Consider the following 27,807-nt stretch of genomic DNA (forward strand, 5'->3'; position numbering starts at 1 on the left):
AAAGTGATTTGACAGGGCTGGATCAATAAAATAGTTTTAAAACTATATATGTGTCTGTGTGTGTATATATATACTATATTCATTATATTCACTCTACATATTCAGTATTAATTAGTTTCTTTATATAGCAAACTGCAAACTTTTATCTTAGAATGTGCTAGCTACAAAAGTGAATGTTAACTCAGTGACTTTGTTCATAGAACTTGAATGTGACTTTTTTATCATTAGGATTCATTTGGGAACAAACTGTTGACTCAAACTTAAGCCATGTAGACCTTTTCTAGAACTGTTCTAGGAAGTTAACTAATAATCAAGTATGATTCATACAAGAAAATAAAGAAAAAAAAACATGTATTGGTGTTGATTCACAGATAAGATCCTTCTGGAGTGCATGATGGTCTGTGTATGGTCACCTGGAGTCTTTGCAGTTACCATAAAACTTGTGGTTACCCTCTTCTGACCTTTTTAAATGAGCCCGACAGGCCAGCTCCAGATCACACTGGGATGTCATAAAGGCCCCTACAGTGTCTTGCTTTTGGAATTTCTCTGCACCATCTCCTATCAGCATGATCCTCTTCCTCAGCTTTTCTAAGCTAAATGCCTCTCTTCCAATTCCATGCCTTAGCCTCACAGCTTTATTCGATTTGAGACTCTGGACTCCTTCCATACATTTCTACCAGTCTGTGATATGCCTGGGAACTGTCAACGGGTGACATTTACCCCCCTGGATAAAGGTAATGAGTTGGTATTATTAAGCACAAAATGTCAACTGAGACTGGCATAATTGCTTTATATAGATTAATTTTGTTTAATTTTTATATGTCAATTTACATATTTATTTTTATTGATTTTTGGCTGTGCTGAGTTTTCATTGCTGTGTGCGGGCTTTTCTCTAGTTGCGCTAAGCAGGGGCTTAGCTAGTCATGGCACATGGGTTTCTCATTGTGGTGACTTCTCTTGTTGCAGAGCACAGGTTCTCGGGCACACAAGCTTCAGGATTTGAGGATTGTGGGCTCAGTAGTTGTGGCTCGCAGGCTTAGTTGCTCTGTGGCATGTGGGATCTTCCCAGACCAGGGGTCTAACTGGTGTCCCCTATGTTGCAAGGCAGATTCTTAACCACTGGACCATCAGGGAAGCCCTAATACAGATTAACTTTCAATCTTCATGGCCATTTTCTTCCTTGGCATTTCAGCAGACATACTCTATATGTTGTAGGGCCTTGTATACAATTACTCGGCTAATATGGGCAGAATTCAAGTACTTCACTCCTGTATCAGGGCTATTTCTCTCAGCCTGGACAAAGAATACCTGTAAGACCACCTATAAGATTACACACACAAATTATCTGGCCCCAGCCCAGACCAACTGAATGAGACCAGGTGAATAAGAAGGTGGTACTCAGAATCCTGGGCTTCCCTGGCTCAGGGGTAAAGAATCCACCTGCAATACAGGAGATGCAGGTTCCATCCCAGGGTTGGGAAGGAGGGCATGGCAACACACTCCAGTATTCTTGCCTGGAGAATCCTATGGACAGAGGAGTCTGGCAGGCTACAGTCCATAGAGTTGCAAAGAGTCAGACACAACTGAAGCAACTTAGCACACATGCACCCAGAATCTTAATATGCCACAAGTGATTCTGATTCACATAAGTTTAAACACCATTGCATTATTCTTCCTTGAGCATTTAATATAGCATTTCAGCAATTTCCTGGAAAGATTCACATCCCCTAATGGCCAGAATGCACATTACCAGCATCATTTCCACTGTGAATGGGGAAAGATATTCTTCTCTTCCCAATCCATATTTGTTATATTGTTGATGATAAATTATGTTCCCAAAAAATCCAAAAAGGAAAACAAAACAAAACACAGGTTCCTCGGTGTGTCTGCAGCACCTCTTGACTAAGAGAATGAGCGCAAAAATCTGGTTTTTACTAGTCCTTATTAAAACATACCTAGAGGATCCTCACTCCCCAACAACTCAAATGGCTTAGTTGCAACCTTGTTCCAGATCCGCTATACCCTTGTGCTGATGAATTGAATTGGGTATCCAATCACAGTCCTTCTGTTTCTATTTGAGACACAAAGATGCATAACCATGGCGAGATGGCAGTAGTCTTCCTACTCTTGAGAGAAAGGTGCCTCGAAAAGGGGCAGGGGTTGTTTTATCATTGTTGATCTGTACAAGTTCTTTATATATTTTGGGTTTTAACACCTTATAGAATATATGATTTGCAAGTATCTCCTCCAATTCAGTAGGTTTCCTTTGGTTGATGGTTTCCTTTGCTATGCAGAAGACCCATTTGTTTATTTTTGCTTTTGTTACCCTTCCCTGAGGAGATGTATCCAGGAAGATGTTGCTAAGACCAATGTCAAAAAAGCATACAGCCTATGTTTTCTTCTGGTTTTGTGGTTTCAGTCTTAACATTCAAGGCTTTAATCCATTTTGAGATGATTTTTGTGTACGATGTGAGATAGTGGTCTAGTTTCATTCTTTTCCCTGTGGTACTGACAGCTAGAAACTAAATTTTTGGTGGTAAGCATGTTGTATACACAGAAGTTAACATATGTACACGTATGTTGTTGTACATCATAGAACTTATATCATGTTATAAATCAACATAAAACATAAGGTTATAAATCAACATCTCTTCAATTAAGCATTACTTTTTTTAAAGATTTTGTTTTTGGTGTGGTCCATTTTTAGTATTTGTTACAATACTGATTCTGTTTTACATTTTGGTGTTTGTTTTTTTTTGGCTGTGTGGCATGTGAGATCTTAGCTCCCAGACTAGGGGTCGAACCCACACCCCCTGCAATGGAAGCCAAAGTCTTAATCACTGGCCCACCAGGAAGTCCCTAAACATTAACTGAAAAAATAAAATTAAAAGGAAATGTGCACAAAAAAAAGGAAAAGGGTAAAGTTTTATTGGGTGCTTGGTAAAAAGGGCTTGTTTAGGAGTTAGCTCATTAGTTGTATGTATTGTTCCCAGATTCAGTCTTCACCAATGCCCAGCACAATGTTTGCTAATGCTATGTCAGTTGATATTTGCTGGATGGATGAGTCAAGATACTAATCAGCCTTGTGTGACTATCAGAAGTAGAAGAGTTTGAGAGACTTGATTCATACCTGTCCTTCTCCTTTTACAGATGAGAAAACACCTTCATCAGTCAGAACTCAACTCCTTTTCCAAAAGGAGGTGGTCACCCCATTTCTTCCTCCTCATTTCAGAACACTTGGCTGAAGGTATGTTTTCCCATCCAAGTTAAGGTCTCTATGAGTCTCTGACCTTTTATAGATTTCTCAGCTTTAATATTGTTTCCCCAGATCACTGTGGCTTCAGGCCAAGGCTATTTTTCCTTTGACTCTTTGCTGCTGCTGCTAAGTCGCTCTTTACTTGATACTAATAACTGCCATATGCCTGAGAAAGAAAAACAAAAGGCACACTTACGGAGAAAAAGGAGAGTGTTCACTGAAAGACAAGTGGAGAGAAAAGTGCAGAAGATAATTTTTAAGGAAAAAAAAACCACTGAGCTAAAAGCATGAAGCCTTAGAACACCCCTTCTCAGGGTAAAGTTTCATTCTCACTGATATGACAAACATTTTCCCAACAGAAGAAGTTTAGCACATTATATAAATACCCCAATACGCATATGCAGCGGTAGTAATAATTAGTTTTCTCCCCCTTTCATCTCCGTTGTTTCTGCCCACACACATTTCCTATTTCGAGCTTTGGTGTAACAAATGCATCTTTCAAACTGGAAGCCCACGCCTTGTTTGCACAAACACAGGTCTCTTTATCGCCACGTGCAGTCCCTCCAGCTTGCGGAACTGAACAATGAGGCATTTTCCTCTCTCCCCGGCCCCAGAGCTCTGACAGAATTCATTTAATTTCCATGGAAAATGTAATCTGCAGATAATAATAGGTCATTCGCAGCAATATCACTCCACCCGCCCAGATCACCCGTTGTTGTGCTAATTGTGGGATAATGTAATAGACAGCCGAGGCCCGCGGATGGAATTAGACGGGGCATTTTGTTTTTTGCGATGCTATGAAGGAGAATATAAGAGAAAGTGTCAGCAAATGCTGTAGGCATTGTTCCCCTTTTGTAAAATGACTTGAGTCTCCTTGTACATGGGGCATCTTTGATATTCTTGATGTCACCTGCAAAATTCAAGGGTTTTAGTGTTTCACTGGGCATCTTTGGACCACTCAAATGCTCCACCTAAGCAGATGAAGTGAGTTCTTGAGAAACTGGGAGGAGCCAAATGATGGCTTGGGCAGGTGCTAATCACCTAATCTATTATTCTTGTTGTGAAATACTTAAAAAATATCAATCACCTCTGAAATTCCTCCTTCCAAGCTCAAAAGAGAAGCAGAGGCCCTTTCTGTGTAGAATGACTTTCCTCAGCATAGAAGTCTACACTCACCCATCCGTGCTAACGTTCTCTCTCTTTTTTTATTGAGCTACGTGTGTGTGTATGAAAGTAGCTCAGTCGCGTCCAACTCTTTGCAACCCCATGGACTATACAGTCCATGGAATTCTCCAGGCCAGAATACTGGAGTGGGTAGCCTTTCCCTTCTCCGGGGGATCTTCCCAACCCAGGGATCGAACCCAGGTCTCCCGCATTGCAGGTGGATTCTTTACCAGCTGAGCCACGAGGGAAGCCCCTTATTGAGCTATAATTGACACATAACATTCTTTTGTTTTTGAGTTCGCAAAGTCAGGAGCTATCACAGAATCATGAAAAGTGGGTCCAAAGATGACTAAGGTTAACACACTAATTATTTATTTCATGACTTTTTTTCTCTTCTAATAAAGATCATTCACAGTCATTGTAAATTATTTGAAAAGGGTTGAAGAAAGCAGAAACGAGCCCACCCTTCAGAGAATTCCCTCAGGGCAGACAGAAAAGGCAGAGGAAATGATTCTCCTCAGAACTGACAGTAGAAAGGGCGGGAGGGTGTGTTTACAATGAGATTTGGAAGCTGATACGTGTGTGTGTGTGTGTCTGTGTCCATCCCTCTTAGCTGTCTGCATCACTGATGGGCGGTGTCTGACCCATGCCCACTGGATGATGCGGGGATGGGATGACTCAGGCAGGACCTCCCAGTTCTTCTCCTGCCAGGAAGCAGAGGGCCTGCTGGGTTGACTCAAAGGGCTTAAGTCCAGATTGTCAGGCTCTGATGAGGAAGACAGATGGCCATTCCCTTCTCTCATTGTCCAGCCTGGTTGAGGTATGTGAGGAGATAAAATATACCCACACGCTGGGGAAACAGACAAAGATGGAGAAGCTCAGAGATGCTGGGAGATAAGACAAGAGAGAGTGAGCCCCAGAGAGCAGACATCTCAGAATATGGCAGGGAAGGAGAGAAAGAGTGGTAACAGGAAAAGGGGACAGGGAGAGAGGAGCAAGACAGAGACAAAGAGTGAAGGGCACAGAGGGAAAGGCCATGAAAATAAAAGACAGGCGAGGAGGACTGAAAGAGACAGAGCAGAATGAGACAGAAGGCAGAAACCCACAGGAGTGCTGGGGGATCCGAGAAGAAGAGGCGAGTTTGTGAACAGACTGCGCCCAAGGCTGACGGCAGCGGGTGAGGGTAGGTGTGAGGGCGTGTGTATGAGGGTGTATGTGTGAGTGTGTATGACGATGCTGCCCGTGTGTGAGAATACGTGTGTGCACATGAGATGGGTGTGTGTGTGGAAGGAGCCTTCGACAGGCACGGGATTTGAAGCTCTCTGACTTACAGGATGCCCTGTGCCTCACCCACCCCTCACTACATCAGACACCTCTGTAAGCATCCAAAAGAGCTTTGCTTTTCATTCTTCCCCTCTTCCTGGAAAGGAACCAGCTCTTTCAGTCATTTCGTCAGCAGCTGGGGACTCTGTGGTTTATTGCTTCACACCCTGGGACAAGGCAGGCGGTCACTCTGGAGGGGAATCCTGCAGGCCCGAAAGTGGTCAGAGGGGAGGGTGCTGGGATCTATCGCAGGGTCAGGCTCAGCTTCCACAGGCAGCAAGCGCTAAACTGGCTTTCTGGCTCTGAGGTCTCTGACAGAGGAAGGGTCAGTCCTGACCTGGCAGATAGATTAGGGTTAGTTATGTCCATGGACGTATGGACTCAGTGTATGTTCCCCACCCAGGAGGGCAGCCTATGGTCCATGAGCAGAGGATAGCAGCATCAGATGGAGGGACACTGGATCCTGGGCACAAAGACCAGTAGAGAGTTCTAGAAGCCAACATGGGGTGGGATTGTTGTTGTTCAGTAGCTAAGTCATGTCCAACTCTTTTCAACCCCATGAACTGCAGCATGTCAGGCTGCCCTGTCCTTCACTATCTCCCAGAGTTTGCTCAAACTCATGTCCAGTGAAGGGTGGTGAATCGAAAGTTATGTGTATGGGCAAGGCAACCTAGGGACACTGGACTCAGAGGGTGAAAGGGACTTGGAGGAGGTCCAAGATGAATCATGGGGCTGCCCAACAGATGGAGCTGGGCTTCTCCATTCCAGGTCACTGTGGGGGACTTCGTTCAAAGTCTCACAAGACTGAGCTGGAGCCTCCTGCCTGTGAAAGTTGTCTTGAGCCCTGGACAGTGGTGAACCCATCTGTGAAGAATGGAGAGGAGAGAGTCCAACCTGGTCCCTGCCCTGTACATGGGAGACAAAGGCACACACACACGTATACACTCACATGCACATGTGTAAAGGTATACACACACACACACACACACCCCCTCTCTCTCTCTCTCAGAATGATTAACTTTATATCCTTGCTGTTCAAAGTGTGATCCATGGCCCAGCAGCATCAGCATAACCTGGATGTGAGTTATAAATTCAGATTCTCAGACCCCATCACAGACATACTGATCATGACCCGTGCCTTAGCAAAAGCACTTTAAAGTCTGAGAGCAGTACTCCACGTGGCAGGGGATCGGGAAGAGCTGCTTGGGGGTGCTCAACAATTTGATGAGTTGGACATCACTTTCTTTGTCCTGTAAGTAAGGACAATGAAGTTTTTAAAAAGATTCTGTCTTAGTAGCCCAAGGCAGCGTAGCTATGAAATGACAGAAATTTGGTCTCAAACTCAGGCGTAATGACTCAAACTTAAACTTGGTAAGCCAAGACAACCACTTACTCATGCTTCTGTGTGCTAAGCCCAGCGCTGAGCACTTGATTATATCCATTACCTACCTGGATTCACACAGCCACCAGATACCATATATTTTCCCCAGTTCACAGAGAAAGAAACAATAGACTTAGAGACGTCGGTGTTTTTTCCCCCAAACCAACCAGCTGGCCAATAGCAGAGCTGGGATTCAAGTATACAAGTGTCTCACCCCTAAGCCTGGGTTTTATTTTTGATTCTGCTTTGTACTGCCCAGCGGCTGCCCACTATAGCTTTCTGCTTCATTTTCTAAAGATGCAAAACCTATGCTGGTCTCAACTGCCTTTGTGTCCCCCTCTCCGGTCACAGCCAGCCTCCAGGCGCCAGGCCGATGCGAGCAGGGAAGACCACTGAAGTCACATGAGGAGGGCACATAGCAGACAGATCTGGACACGTGCTGCTCAACAGCCCTGGAAGGAGGGACTCCTGATCAGCATTTGGAACCCAGCTGTGGGGTCAGAACTAGAAATGTGTGTTCTTTATGCCCGAGTCACACAGTTTAATGCCTTCCCATGGCCTCAGTCTGGACCCCCTGGAGCCTCCAGCCTGGGAAAAGCTCAAGGAAATCAGGTTCCCAGAACATCTTCAAGCTTCCTGGTAGCAGTATATCTGGGAAGACAGTCTGCATGACTGTTTCTCTCATTACAGCAGGATGTTTTTCAGCCCCCTGCCCCTCCAGCTCAGTGTTCTCCCCTGTGTGCAGACTCCAGGTAGCATTCCCTGTCCTTGAGAGCTATTACCTTAGATGCAGGCGGCCACGCATCCCTGCCCTCCTTCGCTGATCTGCAGTGAGCTGACACAAAGAATGCAGGGGGACCTTCTAAGAACTTTTGTTATCTGAGTTCCAAACTCCCTGAGCCCTGTGTGAGTGCAGAGGGAGCTCCCCAAAATGCAAACCATACGTACCAAGATGGAGGAAGGTTGGATCATGCCATTGAACAAGGACTAATGAAGCCCCCAAATCACATCCAGTCAGGTGACTCTGAAAATATCCCTGGATCCTAACAGCTTCCTCAAGGACACAAGTATCTGCAAATCTCGGTGACTCGGTTTTGATGTTCTGAACCAACTGTCTTTCATCTCTTGGGTTCAGCCAGCCCTGGGGCAGGCTGGAGGCCTGGGCTCTGCTCTGCTGAGTGGAGCACATCCCTAATAAGGCAGGTGTCGGCCCAGGAGAAAATATCATTACTAATGGTTTGTGAAGGAGGAAAGGCTCACACGTGGGGTGTGCTGGGAAGGGAGATGCTGTCTGCCAAAGGGGTTGGTGGTCTGATGAGATGTCCCTGTGCCCCAGAACGGCTGATGGGGACTCAGGAAGCCAGAGCCTGCCTTTCTGTCTCTGCGTTGGGGAGCAACAACTCAGGATGACAAGTGAGGTTCAGAGTGACCTGTCAGGTACAGGAGTTTTTAAGGAAAGTGGGCCCCATTTGCCTGCACTCCCTGTAAAAGTGCGACAGGACGAGGCTGGCTTGCTGATTGCAGGCAGGTTAGCCCGCAAAGGAAAACATGGCTTTCAGCTCCACGAATGCTTTTGATATTAGAGAAGCCTCTTGCTGGCTGTGACTTTAAGTGGAGATTGTTCCCTAGAGACAAATCAACCTGAAATTTGCAAGAGCTCAGGGGCAGAAGGAAGAAAATTGTGCCAGCTGGGAGACTTTATATCTGTGAGTCCGGGATGGAGTCAGAAGTGGAGAAAAGGGTGGGAAGGCCAGGAGCCCCGTGGGTCAGAGGGAGGGCTGAAGAGACGTGCCAAGCCAGAGGTCACCCCTTCCCAAGGGGAGGGTGTCTTTGGGGACTGTGGGCAGAAAAGAACAGGCATGATTCCGAATGGAGACTCCCAGGTTGAAGAACCCTGAACCAGGAATGTCCCAGCTTCTCCCTTAGCCAACCTGACCCCGAGGATAAAAGTGTTTTGGTGTTTACTTTTTCTAACTGAACGATTTACATACAACAGTTGTTTTGTTTTGTTTTGTTTTTTACGGGTGCAGCTGATTTGAGTTTTGCAAACAGATCACTCATGTAACTAGTGTCCCGGTCAAAATACAGAACATTTCCCTGTCACCCCAGAGTGGTTCCCCTCTGCCCCTTCGAGCCAGTGTTCACCCCACTTCCCTTGCAGGACAAACACTGATTTCTGTCATCACAAGGTGAGTTCTGCTTGTTCTAGAGCTTCATTTAAATAGAGTGTGTGTTCCTCGGTTCTTTGTCTCGTCATAACAAAGATTTGGAGTGACGGACATTAAAGCCCCCTCGGCGTGTCACGGCTCTCAGGTCTTGGATAGACCGTGTTATAGCTCTCAGGTCTCGAAAGGACCATGTTATAGCTCTTAGACAAACCAGTGTTACAGTTCAGTGTTACAGCTCTATTTTATTTAGAAGATAGCAGGAAAATCCATCTTCGAGGCGTGAGGGCACGTCGATCCAAAGATGCGAAGAGAAGAGCGCCCCAGCGCACGCGCAAGAGAGAGCTAGCTTTGGCTCCTCTTTTTTTATGTTTCTCTCTCCCTGGGCCTGTCCTATGTAAACTGGGCCAGCCAGGAGTGTTGTTGGTTTTACCTGAGGTCCTCACTCCGGTCCTCAGACCTTCCTTTGTTCTATTTTCGCGGGCTTTTCCCTTCTTCGTGTTTTAGCCACCGCCATTTTGGACTCCTTTTCCCTATTCTACCTACCTAACAGAATCATACAGTGTGCTTTTCTGTCTGACTTCTTTCTCCCAGAAGAATGATTTTACGTTGTCTCTGCTGTAGTGTGCAATAAAAATTGGTTCTGTTTTATTGCCGAATAGTATTTTATTATAAGAATGTATCACATTTACTTGTAGGTGGACACTGGGGTTGATAACAGTTTGGGCGATAACAAGTAAAGCTATGAACATTCCTGTACAGTTGTTGTGGAAATAATCATGCACTTATTTCACTTGGCTGAAGAGGAGTGAGATTTCTGAGTCACAGGGTAGCTGTATCTTTACCTTTATACTGCTGCTGCTGCTGCTAAGTCGCTTCAGTCGTGTCCGACTCTGTGCGACCCCATAGACGGCAGCCCACCAGGCTCCCCCGTCCCTGGGATTCTGCAGGCAAGAACACTGGAGTGGGTTGCCATTTCCTTCTCCAATGCATGAAAGTGAAAAGTGAAAGTGAAGTCACTCAATCGTGTCCAACTCCTAGTGACCCCATGGACTGCATGCAGCCCACCAGGCCCCTCCATCCATGGGATTTTCCAGGCAAGAGTACTGGAGTGGCTTGCCATTGCCTTCTCCATTACCTTTATAAGCATCTACCAAATTATTTCTCAACACAGCTGAACCATTTTGTATTCGCATCAAATTGCAAGATGCCCCCCATGCTTACCAACCCCCTGGTATTGTCAGTCTTTTTAATTTTAGCTGTTCTGATGTCTGTCTACAAAGTGATATCTCCCAGTGGTTTTGATTTGTACTTCTCTAATGACTAATTGTGTGATACATCTTCTCATATACTTATTGGCTATGTGTGTATTATTTTACAAATCATTTGTCCATTTTCTTAATGGGCTATTGTTTTATTAATGAACTGCATGAATTCTTGTATATCCTAGATAAAATGCTTCCATTGCAAATGTGTTTACCAGCCTGATGTATTTTTTTTTTACTTTTATTCAAGAGCAGATGATTTTAATTTTACTAAAGTTTATTTTTTTTCCCTTTTATGATAAGCGCTATTTGGGTCCCAGCTAAGAAATTTGCATCTCCTTTAAGGCATGAAGATATTCTCTTACATTTCTTCTAGAAGTTACCTAGTTTTAGCTAGTATGCTAGGTATACTATCCATTCCATATTAACTTTTGTAAATGGTATGAGTAAGGATTGAGTTTTCCCATTTTTTTTTTTTCAACTCAAGAGTCTCTCCTTAGTTTGCAGGAAAAAGTAAAATTGGGCTTCAGTGCTCTGAAGGCATCTAGTAAATAACTGATCTAATACTGTTTCTTTTGTTTGTTTTAAGAGTTGTTAGAGGGACTTCCGTGGGAGCCCATTGGTTAACATTTCACTTTCTAATGCAGGGGTGCAGGTTTGATCCCTGGTTGGGGAGTTAACGTTCCACATGAGTCACATCTGGAAAATCAGAACATAAACCACAGAAGCAATGTTGTAACAAGTTCAGTAAAGACTTTGGAAATGGTTCACTTCAAAGAAAAAAAAAATCTTAAAAAAAAAAAGTTGTTAGAAACATCTTCCAATATTATTTCTTGAAGACCTTCCTTTCCCCAGTGAGTTGCCTTGACGTCTATATGTATGAATTTATTTACAGATTCTCCATTTGGTAATGTTTGATTGATTTGTCTGTCCTCATCATACAATAACACACTCTTCATTACTGAATTCTTTTAAGTCTTAAAATTCAGATACTGTAAGTCTTTTATCTTCTTTATCCAAGATAGTTTTGGTTCCTTTGTATTTACATAAAAATTTTAGAATCCACTAATCAATTAGTACAAATAGGCTTGTTGGAATTTTAATAAGAAAGACATTAATTTTATAGAACAATGAGGAGGGGAAGACATCTTACAGTGCTGAATCTTCCAATCCATGAACATGGTGAATCTTTTACTTAGGTCTCCCCTCCCCCACCAACAGTGTTTTGTAGTTTACAGCATAAAACCTGACATATAAAGTTATATCCTCAAATACTTTCTTGATGTTGTAGATTGTATTACTTTATATTTCATTTTCTAATCTCTATATTCATTATCAGTTGCTGTACAATACACCTTCCAACAGGGCTCAAAAAATGAGTCATCATTTATTTCCCCTCATAGTTTCTGTCAGTCAGAGATTTGGAACTGATTAGATGGGAAGTTTCAACTCAAAGTCTCTCCTAAGTTTGCAGGAAAAAGTAAAATCAGGCTGCAGTCGTCTGAAGGCTTGACCCTAACTAGGTGAGCCCATCACACATAAGCTCCTCACAAAGCTGGTGGTTTGATGCTGATAGCTCTTCTGTGTGAGCCTCTCTGTGGGGTTGCTTGGCCATCTTCATATCAGGGTAGCTGGCTTCCTCCACAGAGAGTGATCCAAAAGACCAGGGCAAAAGCTGCAATGCCCTTTGTGACCTGGCCTCAGAAACTACACATAGTCATTTTTGCTTATCCTACCAGTCACTTAAGGCAGCCCTGATTCAGTGTCTGCAGAGACTGTGTGCTGGGCTTAGTCGCTCAGTCTGGTCCAACTCTTTGCAACCCCATGGACTGCAGTCCTCCAGGTTCCTCTGTCTGTGGGGATTCTCCAGGCAAGAATACTGGAGTGAGTTGCCAAGCCCTCCTCCAGGGGATCTTCCCAACCCAGGAATCCAACCTGGGTCTCCTGCATTGCAGATGGATTCTTTACCGTCTGAGATGACTAGACAAGTAAATAGCGGGAAGCAAGGGGTCACTGAAAATCATTTTAGAAACTGGATGCCAATCCCATCAATAGAAATAGAACTGATTCCTCTATGTTGATTTGCATTCTGTGACCTTGCTACGTGGACATTAATTTTAGTAGGTTTTTTTTTCTTTTGAAGATGTCTTAGGATTTTCTTTGTAAAATAAATCATGTCATCTGTGCATAAAGATTTTTCTTTCTAATGTATGCTTATTTTTCTTGCTTTAGTGCACTGGCTGAAATATGCAGCACAATGTTGAACAGAAGTGGTATGAATAGAAACCCTGTCTTGTCTCCAGTCTCAAGCAGAACACGTCCAGTATTTCTCCCTAAAGTATAATGTTGGTTACAGGTTTATCATGGATGTCTTTTATTAGCTTGAAAAAAATTTCTTTCTATTCCTAGATTGCTGAGGTCTTTTTTTTTTTTTTTTAACCCCCCTTCCATGATCACTCATGGGAACTGAATTTTTTCAAATGCTTTTCCTACATCTATTAAGGCAGTCATGTAATTTTTCTTCTTTATTTTGCTAATGGGTTAAGTTATATTGGTTTAACATGCCTAAATCAATCAATCTTGACTACCTGGAATAAATCCCAATGATGCATTACTCCTTTTATATATCTGGGTTAATCTTCTAGCATACTTTTAAGAACTTTGCATTAATAACCATGAGGGACAGTGGACCATAATTTTATTTACTAATAATATGTTTGTCAGGTTTTGGTATCAGAGTAATGCTGATCTTATGAAACAAGTCAGATATGCTCCCTGAGCCTCTATTTTCTGAAAGAGTTTGTCTGAGATTCATGCTATTTCTTCCTAAAACATTTTATACAATTTACGAGAGTAACTGTATGAATCTAGGGTTTTCTTGTAATCTTCCCCCCTAATTTGATTTCTTTAAAACCTATCAGTTCAGTTCAGTTCAGTTGCTCAGTCATGTCCGACTTGTTGCGACCCCATGAATCTCAGCATGCCAGGCCTCCCTGTCCATCACCAACTCCCGGAGTTTACCCGAACTCATGTCCATCAAGTCGGTGATGCCATCCAGCCATCTCATCCTCTGTCGTCCGCTTCTCCTCCTGCCCCCAATCTCTCCCAGCATCAGGGTCTTTTCCAATGAGTCAACTCTTCACATGAGGTGGCCAAAGTATTGGAGCTTCGGCCTCAGCATCAGTCCTTCCAATGAACACCCAGGACTGATCTCCTTTAGGATGGACTGGTTGGAACTCCTTGCAGTCCAAGGGACTCTCAAGAGTCTTCTCCAACACCACAGTTCAAAAGCATCAATTCTTCGGCACTCAGCCTTCTTCACACAGTCCAACTCTCACATCCATACATGACCACAGGAAAAACCATAGCCTTGACTAGATGGACCTTGGTTGGCAAAGTAATGTCTCTGCTTTTGAATATGCTGTCTAGGTTGGTCATAACTTTCCTTCCAAGCAGTAAGCGTCTTTTAATTTCATGGCTGCAGCTTTAAGCCAACTTTTTCACTCTCCTCTTTCACTTTCATCAAGAGGCTTTTTAGGTCCTCTTCACTTTCTGCCATAAAGGTGGTGTCATCTACATATCTGAGGTTATTGATAGTTCTCCTGGCAATCTTGATTCCACCTTGTGCTTCTTCCAGCCCAGCATTTCTCATGATGTACTCTGCATAGAATTTAAATAAGCAGGGTGACAATATACAGCCTTGACGTACTCCTTTTCCTATTTGGAACCAGTCTGTTGTTCCATGTCCAGTTCTAACTGTTGCTTTCTGACCTGCATATAGGTTTCTGAAGAGGCAGGTCAGGTGATCTGGTATTCCCATCTCTTGAAGAATTTTCCACAGTTTATTGTGATCCACACAGTCAAAGGCTTTGGCATAGTCAATAAAGCAGAAATAGATGTTTTTCTGGAACTCTCTTGCTTTTTCGATGATCCAGTGGATGTTGGCAATTTATCTCTGGTTCCTCTGCCTTTTCTAAAACCAGCTTGAACATCTGGAAGTTCACATATTGCTGAAGCCTGGCTTGGAGAATTTTGAGCATTACTTTACTAGTGTGTGAGATGAGTGCAATTGTGCAGTAGTTTGAGCATTCATTGGCATTGCCTTTCTTTGGGATTGGAATGAAAACTGACCTTTTCCAGTCCTGTGGCCACTGCTGAGTTTTCCAAATTTGCTGGCATATTGAGTGCAGCACTTTCACAGCATCATCTTTCAGGATTTGAAATAGCTCAACTTTGGCTTTGGAGTATAGAATGAAGCAGGGCAAAGGCTAATAAAGTTTTGCCAAGAGAACGCACTGGTCATAGCAAACACCTTCTTCCAACAACACAGGAGAAGACTCTACACATGGACATCACCAGATGGTCAACACTGAAATCAGATTGGTTATATTCTTTGCAGCCAAAGATGGAGAAGCTCTATACAGTCAGCAAAAATAAGACCAGGAGTTGACTGTGGCTCAGATCATGAACTCCTTATTGCCAAATTCAGACTTAAATTGAAGAAAGTAGGGAAAACTACTAGACCATTCATGTATGACCTAAATCAAATCCCTTCTGATTATACAGTGGAAGTGAGAAATAGATTTAAGGGACTAGATCTGATACAGTGCCTGATGAACTATGGACGGAGGTTCATAACATTGTATAGGAGACAGGGATCAAGACCATCCCCATGGAAAAGAAATGCAAAAAAGTAAAATGGCCGTCTGAGGAGGCCTTACGAATAGCTGTGAAAAGAAAAGTGAAAAGCAAAGGAGAAAAGGAAAGATATAAGCATCTGAATGCAGAGTTCCAAAGAATAGCAAGGAGAGATAAGAAAGGCTTCCTCAATGATCAGTGCAAAGAAATAGAGGAAAACAACAGAATAGGAAAGCCTGGAGAGTCCCATAGATGGAGGAGCCTGGTAGGCTGCAGTCCATGGGGTCGCTAAGAGTCGGATACGACTGAGCGACTTCCCTTTCACTTTTCACTTTCATGCATTGGAGAAGGAAATGGCAACCCACTCCAGTATTCTTGCCTGGAGTATCCCAGGGACAGAGGAGCCTAGTGGGCTGTGCGACCTATGGGGTTGCACAGAGTCGGATACGACTGAAAGACTTAGCAACAGCACCAGCAGCAGAGATATCTTCAAGAAAATTAGAGATACCAAGGGAACACTTCATGCAAAGATGGGCTCAATAAAGGACAGAAATGGTAGGGACCTAACAGAAGCAGAAGATATTAAGAAGAGGTGGCAAGAATACACAGAAGAACTGTACAAAAAAGATCTTCAAGACCAAGATAATCACAATGGTGTGATCACTGACCTAGAGCCAGACATCCTGGAATGTGAAGTCAAGTGGGCCTTAGAAAGCATCACTACGAACAAAGCTAGTGGAGATGATGGAATTCCAGTTGAGCTATTTCAAATCCTGAAAGATGATGCTGTGAAAGTGCTTGAAAGCTATATTACCATTCAAAATCTTTCTTGTGTTTGCTTTGGTATGGTGTCACTGCCAATAAACTTGACCATTTTGTTTCAGTTGACAAATAATAAAATGACACAAAGTTGTTATATTTTGTAATATTTATGGGATTTGTTGTTTTCTACTCTGTCATTCTGATATTAGTATAAAATGGTCAGGTCTGTCATATTTGTGGGGTATCTAATCATGCAGAAAAAGAGGTAACACAGCAGCTCTGACTGCTGTCATTTGAAAGAGCTGCTTGCAAGGTTGGCCCCTGCTTGGCATCTAGAAACTTGGATTTCAGGAGGGTTCTCATTGTCCTAAACTGTATAGATAATATGGTGCATGCTAAATATGTACTTTCCTTCTGGAATTTTTAAAAATACTTATTTGACTGTACCAGGTCTATTCACAGCCTGTAGGATCAAGTTCCCTGACCAGAGGTTGAACCCAGGCCCCCTGCATTGGGAGCACAAAACATTAGGCATTGGATGACCAGGGAAGTCCCCTTGGAATTTTGTTATATGCTAGACAGAGGCTGCATACGTGACCAGCCCCCCAAATCCCTGGACACTGCGTCTCTATTAAGCTCATCAGGTGTATTACATATGCTGTCATAAGTCATTGTGGGGAAACTAAGCATGGTTTTATTTTTTAATTTATTTTTATTTGGAGGATAATTGCTTTACAATGTCGTGCTGCTTTCTGCCATACAACAACATGAATCAGCCAAAAGTATACACCTATCCCCTCCCTCCTGAGCCCCCCTCCCCCCATCCCACCCCTCTGGGTCACCACAGAGCGCCGAGCTGCGCTCCCTTTGCTGTGAGCAGCTTCCCACTAGCTGTCTGTTTCACATGCGATAGTGTATACCTGTCAGTGCTGCTCGCTCCATTTGCGCCACCCTCCTTCACCGTGTCCACAGACCCATTCTCATGTCTGTCTCTGTCCCTGCCCTACAGATAGGAATACCATCACTGCCATTTTTGCTGGCACGTTGGTTTCCTCTGAACATCACTCCATGAAATGCTTCTCTTTGTTAATTTTGTTTTATATCCTTTTGCTGTAAAACAAACAAACAAAACACTTAGCCATGAGTCTGTCTATATGCTGAGTCATCCCAGTAAACCTGGGCAGTCTGGGGACCAATAATACAGTACTTATTTCTCCTCTATCATAACAGTATTTGTCATTTATATTTTCTCCTTAATTGATCTAGGAATCCTTTTGGAGAACAAACTTTGGCCTTGTGGACTTGACAACTCAACACTGGTCACTGTTGGTTTGTTTTCGGTCATGATTTCTGACCTCATCTTCATCATTTCCTGATTTTTGTTTTCCTTTGTGATTAATTTGTACTTTTATTTGCTTCATATGGTAGAAGCTTCAATCACTGATTTTTAAGCCTATCTCCTTTTCTGGTATAATTATTTACAGTTTACACATTCATTTCTAAATTTTTCTTTAGTTCCTGCCCCCCACAGATGTTGATAGGTTGTGCTTTCATTACCCTTTATTTCAAAATATTTTTAATCCCCCCCTTTGTGATTTCTACTAATTTGCAAGTATGTTAGACCTTTCTAGATATCTTCCAGAAATCTTACTGACTTCAAATGTTATTCTACTCTTGTATAAGAATATACTCTGTATAATTCCAACCAGTAGATGATTTTAGGAACATCTTTTAAGGGCCAGCAGGCTTCCCTTGTGGCTCAGCTGGTAAAGGATGCAGGAGACTTGGGTTCAATCCCTGGGTGGGGAAGATCCCCCGGAGAAGGGAAAGGCTACCCACTCCAGTATTCTAGCCTGGAGAATTCCAAGGACCGTATAGCCCACGGGGTTGCAAAGAGTCGGACACAACTGAGCGACTTTCACTTCACTTTAAGGGCCAACATACGGTCTGTCTTTGTGAATGTGCCACATGTACTTTCAAAGAACATGCATTTTGCAGCTGCTGGTATTTGTTCTACAAAATACCAGTATGCTCAAGCTGGTATTAAATCCTATTCTTTACTTATGGCAGTCCTCCTTGTCTTGAAGTCTTTACCTGATGTGCAGTATGAGCCTCTTCATAGCCACATAGGGCATTAAGGTTCTGTTCACCGTTTTTCTCTCTTTTTGCTTTCAACTCATCCATGTGGTTACACTTACCCTGTATCTCCTAAAAGGGCTTCCCTGGTGGTTCAGATGGTAAAGAATCTGCCTGCCATGTAGCAGACCCAGGTTGGATCTCTGGGTCAGGAAGGTCCCCTGGAGAAGGGAATGGCAACCCACTCCAGTATCACGGCCTGGAGAATCCCATGGACAGAGGAGATCTCCTAAAAACATGTACTTGGTAGTTCTTTTTGTCTGGTGTGACCATCTCTTCCTTTAAATTGGAATGTGCAGTTTCTTTGCATTTGATGGAATGCAATTTGATGATCTATATAGTTTGTGTTAATTATACCAGCAGGCTGTTTATTGCTTATTTGCACTCTCAGTTCTTGATTCTCTTGTTCTCCCCTTGCTGTCTGGTTTTGGTATAATCACCTTTCTGAGTTTTTTTTTTAACCTCCCTCCTTTATTGGCATTTTCATTTTTAGTTAGTCTTTTTCTTTTTTTAATTTATTTATTTTTTCCACATTTTTTTAAATTTTATTATATTTTTAAACTTTACATAATTGTATTAGTTTTGCCAAATATCAAAATGAATCCGCCACAGGTATACATGTGTTCCCCATCCTGAACCCTCCTCCCTCCTCCCTCCCCATACCATCCCTCTGGGTCGTCCCAATGCACTAGCCCCAAGCATCCAGTATCGTGCATCAAACCTGGACTGGCAACTCGTTTCATACATGATATTTTACATGTTTCAATGCCATTCTCCCAAATCTTCCCACCCTCACTTAAAATGATGAAAGATAATAACCTACAGCCCAGATTATTGTACCCAGCAAGGATCTCATTCAAGTATGAAGGAGAAATCAAAAGCTTTTCAGACAGGCAAAAGCTGAGAGAATTCTGCACCACCAAACCAGCTCTCCAACAAATACTAAAGGATATTCTCTAGACAGGAAACACAAAAACGGTGTATAAATTCAAACCCAAAACAATAAAGTAAATGGCAACGGGATCATACTTATCAGTAATTACCTTAAACGTAAATGGGTTGAATGCCCCAACCAAAAGACAAAGACTGGCTGAATGGATACAAAAACAAGACCCCTACATATGTTGTCTACAAGAGACCTACCTCAAAACAGGGGACACATACAGACTGAAAGTGAAGGGCTGGAAAAAGATTTTCCATGCAAATAGGGACCAAAAGAAAGCAGGAGTAGCAATACTCATATCAGATAAAATAGACTTTAAAACAAAGACTGTGAAAAGAGACAAAGAAGGTCACTACATAATGATCAAAGGATCAATCCAAGAAGAAGATATAACAATTATAAATATATGTGCACCCAACACGGGAGCACCGCAGTATGTAAGACAAATGCTAACAAGTATGAAAGGAGAAATTAACAATAACACAATAATAGTGGGAGACCTTAATACCTCACTCACACCTATGGATAGATCAACTAAACAGAAAATTAACAAGGAAACACAAACTTTAAACAATACAATAGACCAGTTAGACCTAATTGATATCTATAGGACATTTCATCCCAAAACAATGAATTTCACCTTCTTCTCAAGCGCACACGGAACCTTCTCCAGGATAGATCACATCCTGGGCCATAAAGCTAGCCTTGGTAAATTCAAAAAAATAGAAATCATTCCAAGCATCTTTTCTGACCACAATGCAGTAAGATTAGATCTCAATTACAGGAGAAAAACTATTAAAAATTCCAACATATGGAGGCTGAACAACACGCTGCTGAATAACCAACAAATCACAGAAGAAATCAAAAAAGAAATCAATTTGCATAGAAACGAATGAAAATGAAAACACAACAACCCAAAACCTGTGGAACACGGTAAAAGCAGTCCTAAGGGGAAAGTTCATAGCAATACAGGCACACCTCAAGAAACAAGAAAAAAGTCAAATAAATAACCTAACTCTACACCTAAAGCAACTAGAAAAGGAAGAAATTAAGAACCCCAGGGTTAGTAGAAGGAAAGAAATCTTAAAAATTAGAGCAGAAATAAATGCAAAAAAAAAACACAAAAGAGACCATAGCAAAAATCAACAAAACCAAAAGCTGGTTCTTTGAAAGGATAAATAAAATTGACCAACCATTAGCCAGACTTATCAAGAAACAAAGGGAGAAAAATCAAATCAATAAAATTAGAAATGAAAATGGAGAGATCACAACAGACAACACAGAAATACAAAGGATCATAAGAGACTACTATCAACAATTATATGCCAATAAAATGGACAATGTGGAAGAAATGGACAAATTCTTAGAAAAGTACAACTTTCCAAAACTCGACCAGGAAGAAATAGAAAATCTTAACAGACCCATCACAAGCATGGAAATTGAAACTGTAATCAAAAATCTTCCAGCAAACAAAAGCCCAGGCCCAGACAGCTTCACAGCTGAATTCTACCAAAAATTTAGAGAAGAGCTAACACCTATCCTGCTCAAACTCTTCCAGAAAATTGCAGAGGATGGTAAACTTCCAAACTCATTCTATGAGGCCACCATCACCCTAATACCAAAACCTGACAAAGATCCCACAATAGTTAGTCTTTTTAAAATTGTTACTCCAGTAACAATATGCATCCTTAGCTTATCTAAACCTATTTTGATAAATTCAAATTCAAACCTAATTTGAATTAACTTTATATCCCTTCACATATAATGACAAAGCCTAAAATAGTGTGTTCCCACCCTGTCTTAGTGCTACCATCACATATTTTACCAATACTTTGTTATCAGCCTCAACTGTTATTATTTTTCACTCTAAACAGTTCATTACATGGTATAAAATTTGAGAAAAGAAAATACAGCTTTTCATATTCAATGTTTGCAGTGCTCTTCAGATGTAATGGATCATTTGGTATTATTCACATTCAACCTGAAGAACTTCCTATAGCACTTCTTGTAGTATGAGTCTGGATATATTTTTGCAGCTTTTATTTACTGGGAAAAAAGTCTTTATTTTTTTCTGTCATTTTAAAAAGGATATTTTCGCACTTGGTGGAGCAATCTATATAATGGTCCCTCCCCACACATCACCCCATGACACTTTTAAGATGTCTTTCCTTTATCTTCCAGTCTTCACGCTTTCTCTGGCTTTCTTTTTAAATAATAAATCCGCTGTCATTCTTCTCCGAGTTCTCCTGTAGACATCTCCGCACCTTCCTTTCCCCTAAGCTTGCAAGGTTTGTCTTTTACCTTGTTTGACAGCAGTTTAACTGTAATGTGCTCAGGTGTGATTTCCTTTGTATTTGTTCTGCCTGAGGTTTTCTGGGATTATTGAATTTGCGGGTTGATGATTTTGCTCAAACTTTGAAAAACTTTGGCCAACATTTTTTCCAATATACAGTTTTTATCGCCCTAATTCTCACTTTCCTATCCTCTTGGACACAGCTATGGGGTTTTTGTCCCAGTTTTTCTTTCCTCTCTTCTTAGTCTAAAATGATTACTGTTAATGTGTCTTTAAATTTATGAATTATTTTTGTTGGATCCAGTCTTCTGTTAATCGGTAATTCTTTTTATTTAATTTTAGCTGATGTGCTGTCCATGTAAGATCTCTATTTGAGCCTTTTCTAAGTTTTTATATCTCCTGAAATTATCTACTTATTATCTTTATCTCTAACATTTTATATTGGTTATTTTTTAACAAAGTGCAAAGACATTTCCCCCTAGCTTCATGGAGATGTACTCGACAAGGTAACATGGTGCCAGTTTAAGGTTACAATATCTTCATTTGATACATTTATTAATTGTAAAATGATTACCACCATTAGCTGCCATCTATCTGTCACATAGTTACCATATCGTTTTTGTACTGAGAAAATCTAAGAGCTACTGTCTTCTAATATTCAAGTATATAATGCAGAGCATAAGCACCATGTTCCTACATTAGAGCCCCAAACTTGTTAATCTTATAACTGGAAGTTTGTAGCCTTTGACCAGTGTCTGCTCATTATACCTAGCCCCCAACTACTGGTTACCACCATTCTACTCTCTGTTTCTCTGAGTTTGTCTTTTTTAGCTACCATATATAAGTGATATCATTCAGCATTGTATCTTTCTTTCTCTGATTATCCACTTAGCATAAAGCTCTCAATGTCATCCAAGTTGTTGGCAAACACCAAGACTTCTTTCTTAGAGCTGAATAATATTCCTTTTTCTCTATGTTTAAATAAACACATTTTTTCCTATCCATTCATCTGTTGATTGGACACAGGTTGTTTCCATGTCTTGGCTATTGTGAATAATGCTGCAATGAACATGGAAGTGCAGATATCTCTACAAGATCCTGATTTAATTTCTTTGGAAATATACCTAGAAGTAGGATTGCTGGAGGATATGGTAGTTATGTTTCTATTTTTAGAGGAACTCCCATACTATTTTCTAGTGGCTATACCAATTTATGTTCCTAGAGTACATTACATCATTCCTACATTCGCACTAGAGTTCCCTTTTCCCCACACTCTCGCCAACACTTACCTCTTGTCTTTTTGATGACAAGCATTCTAACTACTGTAAGGTGATATCTTATTGTGGTTTGGATTTGCATTGCTCTGATGATTTACGATGTTGACCAGCATTCCATGTACCAGTGGCTATATGTATGTCTTCTTTTGAAGACTGTCTACTAAGGCCCTCTGTCCATTTTTTAATCTATTAGATTTTTAGCTATCAGATTGTATTGAGATAATTTAGATATTAAGCTCTTATCAGATGTATGATTGGCAAATATTTTTCCTCATTCCTCAGATGGCCTTTAGGTTTTGTTTATTTTTTCCTTTGCTATGCAAAACTTTTTCAGTTTGATGTTGTTCTGTTGTTAAGTCATGTCCAACTCTTTGCAACCACATGGACTGTACCCCTCCAGGCTCCTCTGTCCTCCACTGTCTCCTGAAGTTTGCTCATTTGTTGTAGTCCCACTTATTTATTTGTGCTTTTGTTGCATGTGCTTTGGCTATCATATCCAGAAAATCACTGCTGAGATTAATGTCAAGGAGATTTTTTCCTATTTTACTTATAAGTATTTTATGGATTCAATTCTTAAATTTAAGCCTTCAATTCGAGTTCTATTTTGTCACTGTGAAAGATGGAGAGCCAGTTTCATTATTCTGTATGTTATACACTTTTCCAGTCATCATTTATTGAAGAGATTATATTTTCCTCATTGGGTATTCTTGGTCATCTTGTCAAATATTAGTTGCCCATATATAGAGAGGTTTATTTCTAGGCTCCCACTTCTATTCCATGTGTCTATTTTTATGCCAGTGCCATACAGTTTTGAATGCTATAGTTTTATAGTTTAGTTTAAAATGAAAATATGTGATGCTCCTAGCTTTGTTCTTTCTCAAGATTGCTTTGGCTATTTGAGGCCCTTTGTGGATCCATGAGAATTTGGCCTTGGACTTTTTTCTATTTCTGTGAAAAATGCCATGGGAATTTTGATAGTGATTACACTACATCTATAAATGACTTTGGAGAATATGAACATTTTAAACAGTACTCTTCCAATCCATGAACTTGGGGTATCTTTACATTTGTTTGTCTTCATCAAAGTCTCATAGCATTTAGTTGACAGATCTTTCCTCTGCTTGGTTAAGTTGACGTCTAAGACCCGTCCACTTGCGCCCATGGTGGCTCCCTAATGGCCTGGTGGCAGCTGCCGCTCTTGCTTGGAACAAGATGCAGAAGGAGCCACATGAGCCCGTTTCATCCTGATGATCTTGAGGAATGCTGTCACTGGCCAGCAAACATAAGAGACCCTGTTAAGTGACTACAAGAACAGATCATGCACAGACTTTCAATGAATGCCTCTGAGGGAAGCCAACATTGAATTCCATTTTAAACAGACGAAGCTGTCATATGATTGAAGTAATTCTCTGAACTTTCCTGGCCCAGAGTGCTGTGCCAACAGCCAGAGAGCTTCCACAACCCAGAGGAGGAAACCTTGCAGGAGACTCATAGATATTTTACTTTCTTAATGAATCTGCATGGATTAGAAGAGAAGATGGCATTCTTGCATTTCTGCATGTCTACCAGTGTTAATTATAGATACACTTACACCAGCCTGGGTGACAGAAAATCAGTGCTGAGGCAGCTTGGAAGACTTCTTCCCCCAGACTAAGCTCAGGGTGGAGTGAAGACAGAGATAGGTCTAATCATGCCCCACAGGAACATTCCCTCTGGTGGATGTTTTCATTGACAAATTGCTTTTGATCAGCTGGCTAGAACAGGACAACCTGAGGTTAAAAGTCATGGGGTCAACACCACTGTGATCATATTACCGTCACTGTCACATAGTTACAGGCTGTAACCTAACCACGGCCAACTATTTCGAAAATAAAACCTATGGTCATAGATTCAATGTGTAGAAACCTACATCAAAAGAGGAAAAAAATAAAAGCACCTACTTTATAGTCAATCAAAAATTCCCTGTTTATATAGGAATGTGTTACACATTATTTTTCCCAGTAGTCAAAGATAATGGTCTTATTTTCTTAGATTCCAGACTGGCAGGGTTCGTACTAAACTATTCTAGTGGTAATTTTTTTTTTTTTTTTTGGCTTAGCTGTGACCCAGTCCAGTATTCTTGCCTGGAGAATTTCATGGACAGAGGAGCCTGGCGGGCTAGAGTTCATGGGAATTGCAGAATTGGACATGACTGAGTGACTAACACACATACAATGCAATGTGTAGGATCTTAGTTCCCCAACCAGGATTTGAACCTGTGCCCTCTGCATTGGGTGCATGGAGTCTTAACTACTAGACCACCAGAGAAGTCCCTCTAGTGGTAGCTTTAACCGTGATATTGTTCCAGGGGTGGAGTCTGCTGGGAAGCAATAGCAGTAACCTAAGGCAGAGACAATAAAGACAGGAACTAGGCAGAGATGGCAGGATGAAGGAGAAGGGACATACTAGGGAGATACTTAGGACATGAACTGCCGGTCACTGGCATCTGGGAGATTTAGTAGCATCATATGTTGGATGGAAAAGAACTTGGACGAACTGTACCACAATCATGAATGTCAGTTGCCCACTAGAACCTGGACTTGCTGATAAACGCCCTGACTTGTGGAGCTTGCTGATTTCCCAGGTGTAACGGTTCCCAGCAAAGGGCCTAATAATCACCTGGCAAAATTCCTGATGTTTTGAACACTGCTTGTGGAGGACAATACGAGAGAGCTCTGGCACACCACTGACCTGAATTCAATGTCAAGCAATCCAATTTTCTTTTCTTTTCTTTTCTTTTTTAATTTTATTTTATTTTTAGACTTTACATAACTGTATTAGTTTTGCCAAATATCAAAATGAATCCACCACAGGTACAATTTGCCTAAATTTTGTTCCTTTTTTTCCTTTCTTCTTTGAACCTATTCATTATTTGTTCTTTGCCATTTCTTGTAAGAATGACTGTAAGAGCTATTCATAAGATTTTATGAATATGGAAGAGACAGGCACAGACTGGACTGTACATGGGTGTACACTAGACATACACTGGTGTATACTGGGCTGTGCATCAGACTGTTCCATTGGAATGTACACCAGACATACACTGACTTTACACTGCACTGTGTACACTGAGATGTGCCTTTGGATTGTACACCAGATGTGTCCAGATGTGCACTTGGCTGTATGCCAGCTGTGCTCCAGCTGTACACTGGAAGGTACACTGTACAGTGGACCGTACATTGGACTGTACATAGATGTACACTTGTACACTAGGCTGTACACTGGGATGTACACTATACTGGACAGTGAGTGTACACTGGACTGTACACCATACACTGGGGTATATACTATACACTGAATGTACATTCAACTGTACACTGGGGTGTACACTATACTGTACACTGGATGTACAGTAGACTGAAGAAACAGGCACCAGCATGATGTTTTCTGGTACATCATGGACACACATCCTTTGAACATATATATGCAAAATGCCAAGCTGTAATGATGTCAGGATTGAGTTTTTCTAATTTTTCCTTGCAATCCAGATAGAAACAGTTCATTTTCAATTTCAAGATGCCAAAAAAGTTTAAAGGTCAACTGGTACATTTTATTATAACCAAAGAGTGATTGATTCTAAGTTATATAATGGGTAGCTCAAAAACAAAAACCCCACAACTGAACTCGGTATGTTTTTCTACCCAAAACTAATGTTTTCCAAGGAGAAAATGTGGGGATAAACATGTGAAAAGAAGTTCTCATAATAGAGTTCAGGGAACATTTCTTCTGAATCCTTTATGTTTCTGTCTTTTTATCAATTTTCTGACAGGTAGCCCCAAGTAAAGCTACTAGGCAACAGATGATGTCACAACTCCAAGCAACAAAAGAAATACTTTCTGTTCATCTACACAACCAACCCATGCGTATTCTTGTTAACAGCATTAAGAACAATCTTTAATCTCATCATGTAGGGGAACTGTTATTTAAAAGTGTTGCTTTTATCCAGGTTATAACAATGGTTAGAAATCTACAGGCTTGTCCACACAAATACAAATGTGCTTATCTTTTTAGCTGGAATCAGAGGATATGGTCCACACTTAAACTCTACTTCACAATAATTAATGTAAAAATAAAATTGAAGGACAAATGGTCTTCCACCCAAGACCTGCAGGAGTTTCATCATGGTTAGATGCTTGATAAGCACCAAACAGAGCATGCGCATTTCAGATAGTCACAACCTTTGTTGCCTGCTGAATTCATTGTAATGAGATGATTCAAACGCACTGGGTCTAAGAGAACCAGCTGAGGCCTCAGGTTCTGTCCTTGGCAGGATACCAGGCTGTGCTGAGACTGTGCTAAAATCAGGCCCATCTTTCCCAGTGATGTTTGCATGCTACCTTCTCAAAGTTTTGGATGCTCAAAGTTGGCTACTCAGTCCTGCGTCATCATCTTGTCTCCATCTCTGGGTGCCTGCTCCCTCACCCAGCTGGACTTCTTTTCCCTGTCAGTGGTTGTCAACATTTTCCTGTCTCTGAGTAACTTGGTTAAAATGACCAGGTTAAAACACAGATTGCCAGGCTCCAACCCCCAGAGGTTCTGGTCAGTAGGTGTGGGTGGGGCCTCAGAATGTGCTTTCCTGATAAGTTCCCAGGGGGTGCTAATGCATCTGGTCTAGGGACCACACTTTGAGAATCGCTGCTGGACCTTGGCTCTCTAATATTAATAATTCTGCCTTGAATTCCTACGATTTAACCCTCTTACTTTCCCCCTCATAGACTGGCAGATGAGATCTGCCACATCACACCTGTGAGGAGCCATCTCTCCTCCCTGACTTCATTTTCTTTGCAGGTAAAATGGGGACCACCCTTTTCTCAAGGGGTGTTAGGATGGATCACTCATGTAAGATGCATCCTAGGGACCCAGCACCCAGCAATGACCAAGATCTGTGACTACCCCGCCCCTACTCTTTGCCCTGTCCACCCTGTATGAACTTGAATTAAATTTGATTACTTATTTAGATAGATTGTAATCCTCTGGAAAAGGTATATACTTTATACATCTGGGTCTAGCCCTGTATTCTACGTTCAGAGCCTTAAGAACATTTATCAAGGATGCTGATTTAAAAAAAAAAAAAAGCCTTCATTACTTTCACCCTAAATGAATCTTACAGTGGCATGTGATAGAAAATAAGCCAGCAAAGAGAGACCCAAAGAAAAATAATAATA

The 27,807-nt window shown here is 41.5% G+C and overlaps 1 long non-coding RNA gene across 2 annotated transcripts; it reads left to right on the forward strand.

Annotated features, from left to right (window-relative positions):
• Positions 1 to 624: 624 nt before the first annotated feature.
• LOC129631583 (uncharacterized) lies at positions 625 to 27,421 on the forward strand. Of its 2 annotated transcripts, none has more exons than XR_008704123.1 (3): positions 625 to 734; positions 3,151 to 3,247; positions 26,412 to 27,421. It is a non-coding gene; the product is annotated as an uncharacterized LOC129631583 (long non-coding RNA). The 2 variants fall into 2 exon arrangements; XR_008704122.1 differs by lacking the exon at positions 26,412 to 27,421 and adding an exon at positions 7,476 to 10,764.
• The last annotated feature ends 386 nt before the right edge of the window (positions 27,422 to 27,807 follow it).

Source organism: Bubalus kerabau, chromosome 17 (assembly GCF_029407905.1).
Source record: "Bubalus kerabau isolate K-KA32 ecotype Philippines breed swamp buffalo chromosome 17, PCC_UOA_SB_1v2, whole genome shotgun sequence".
NCBI lineage: Eukaryota > Metazoa > Chordata > Mammalia > Artiodactyla > Bovidae > Bubalus > Bubalus kerabau.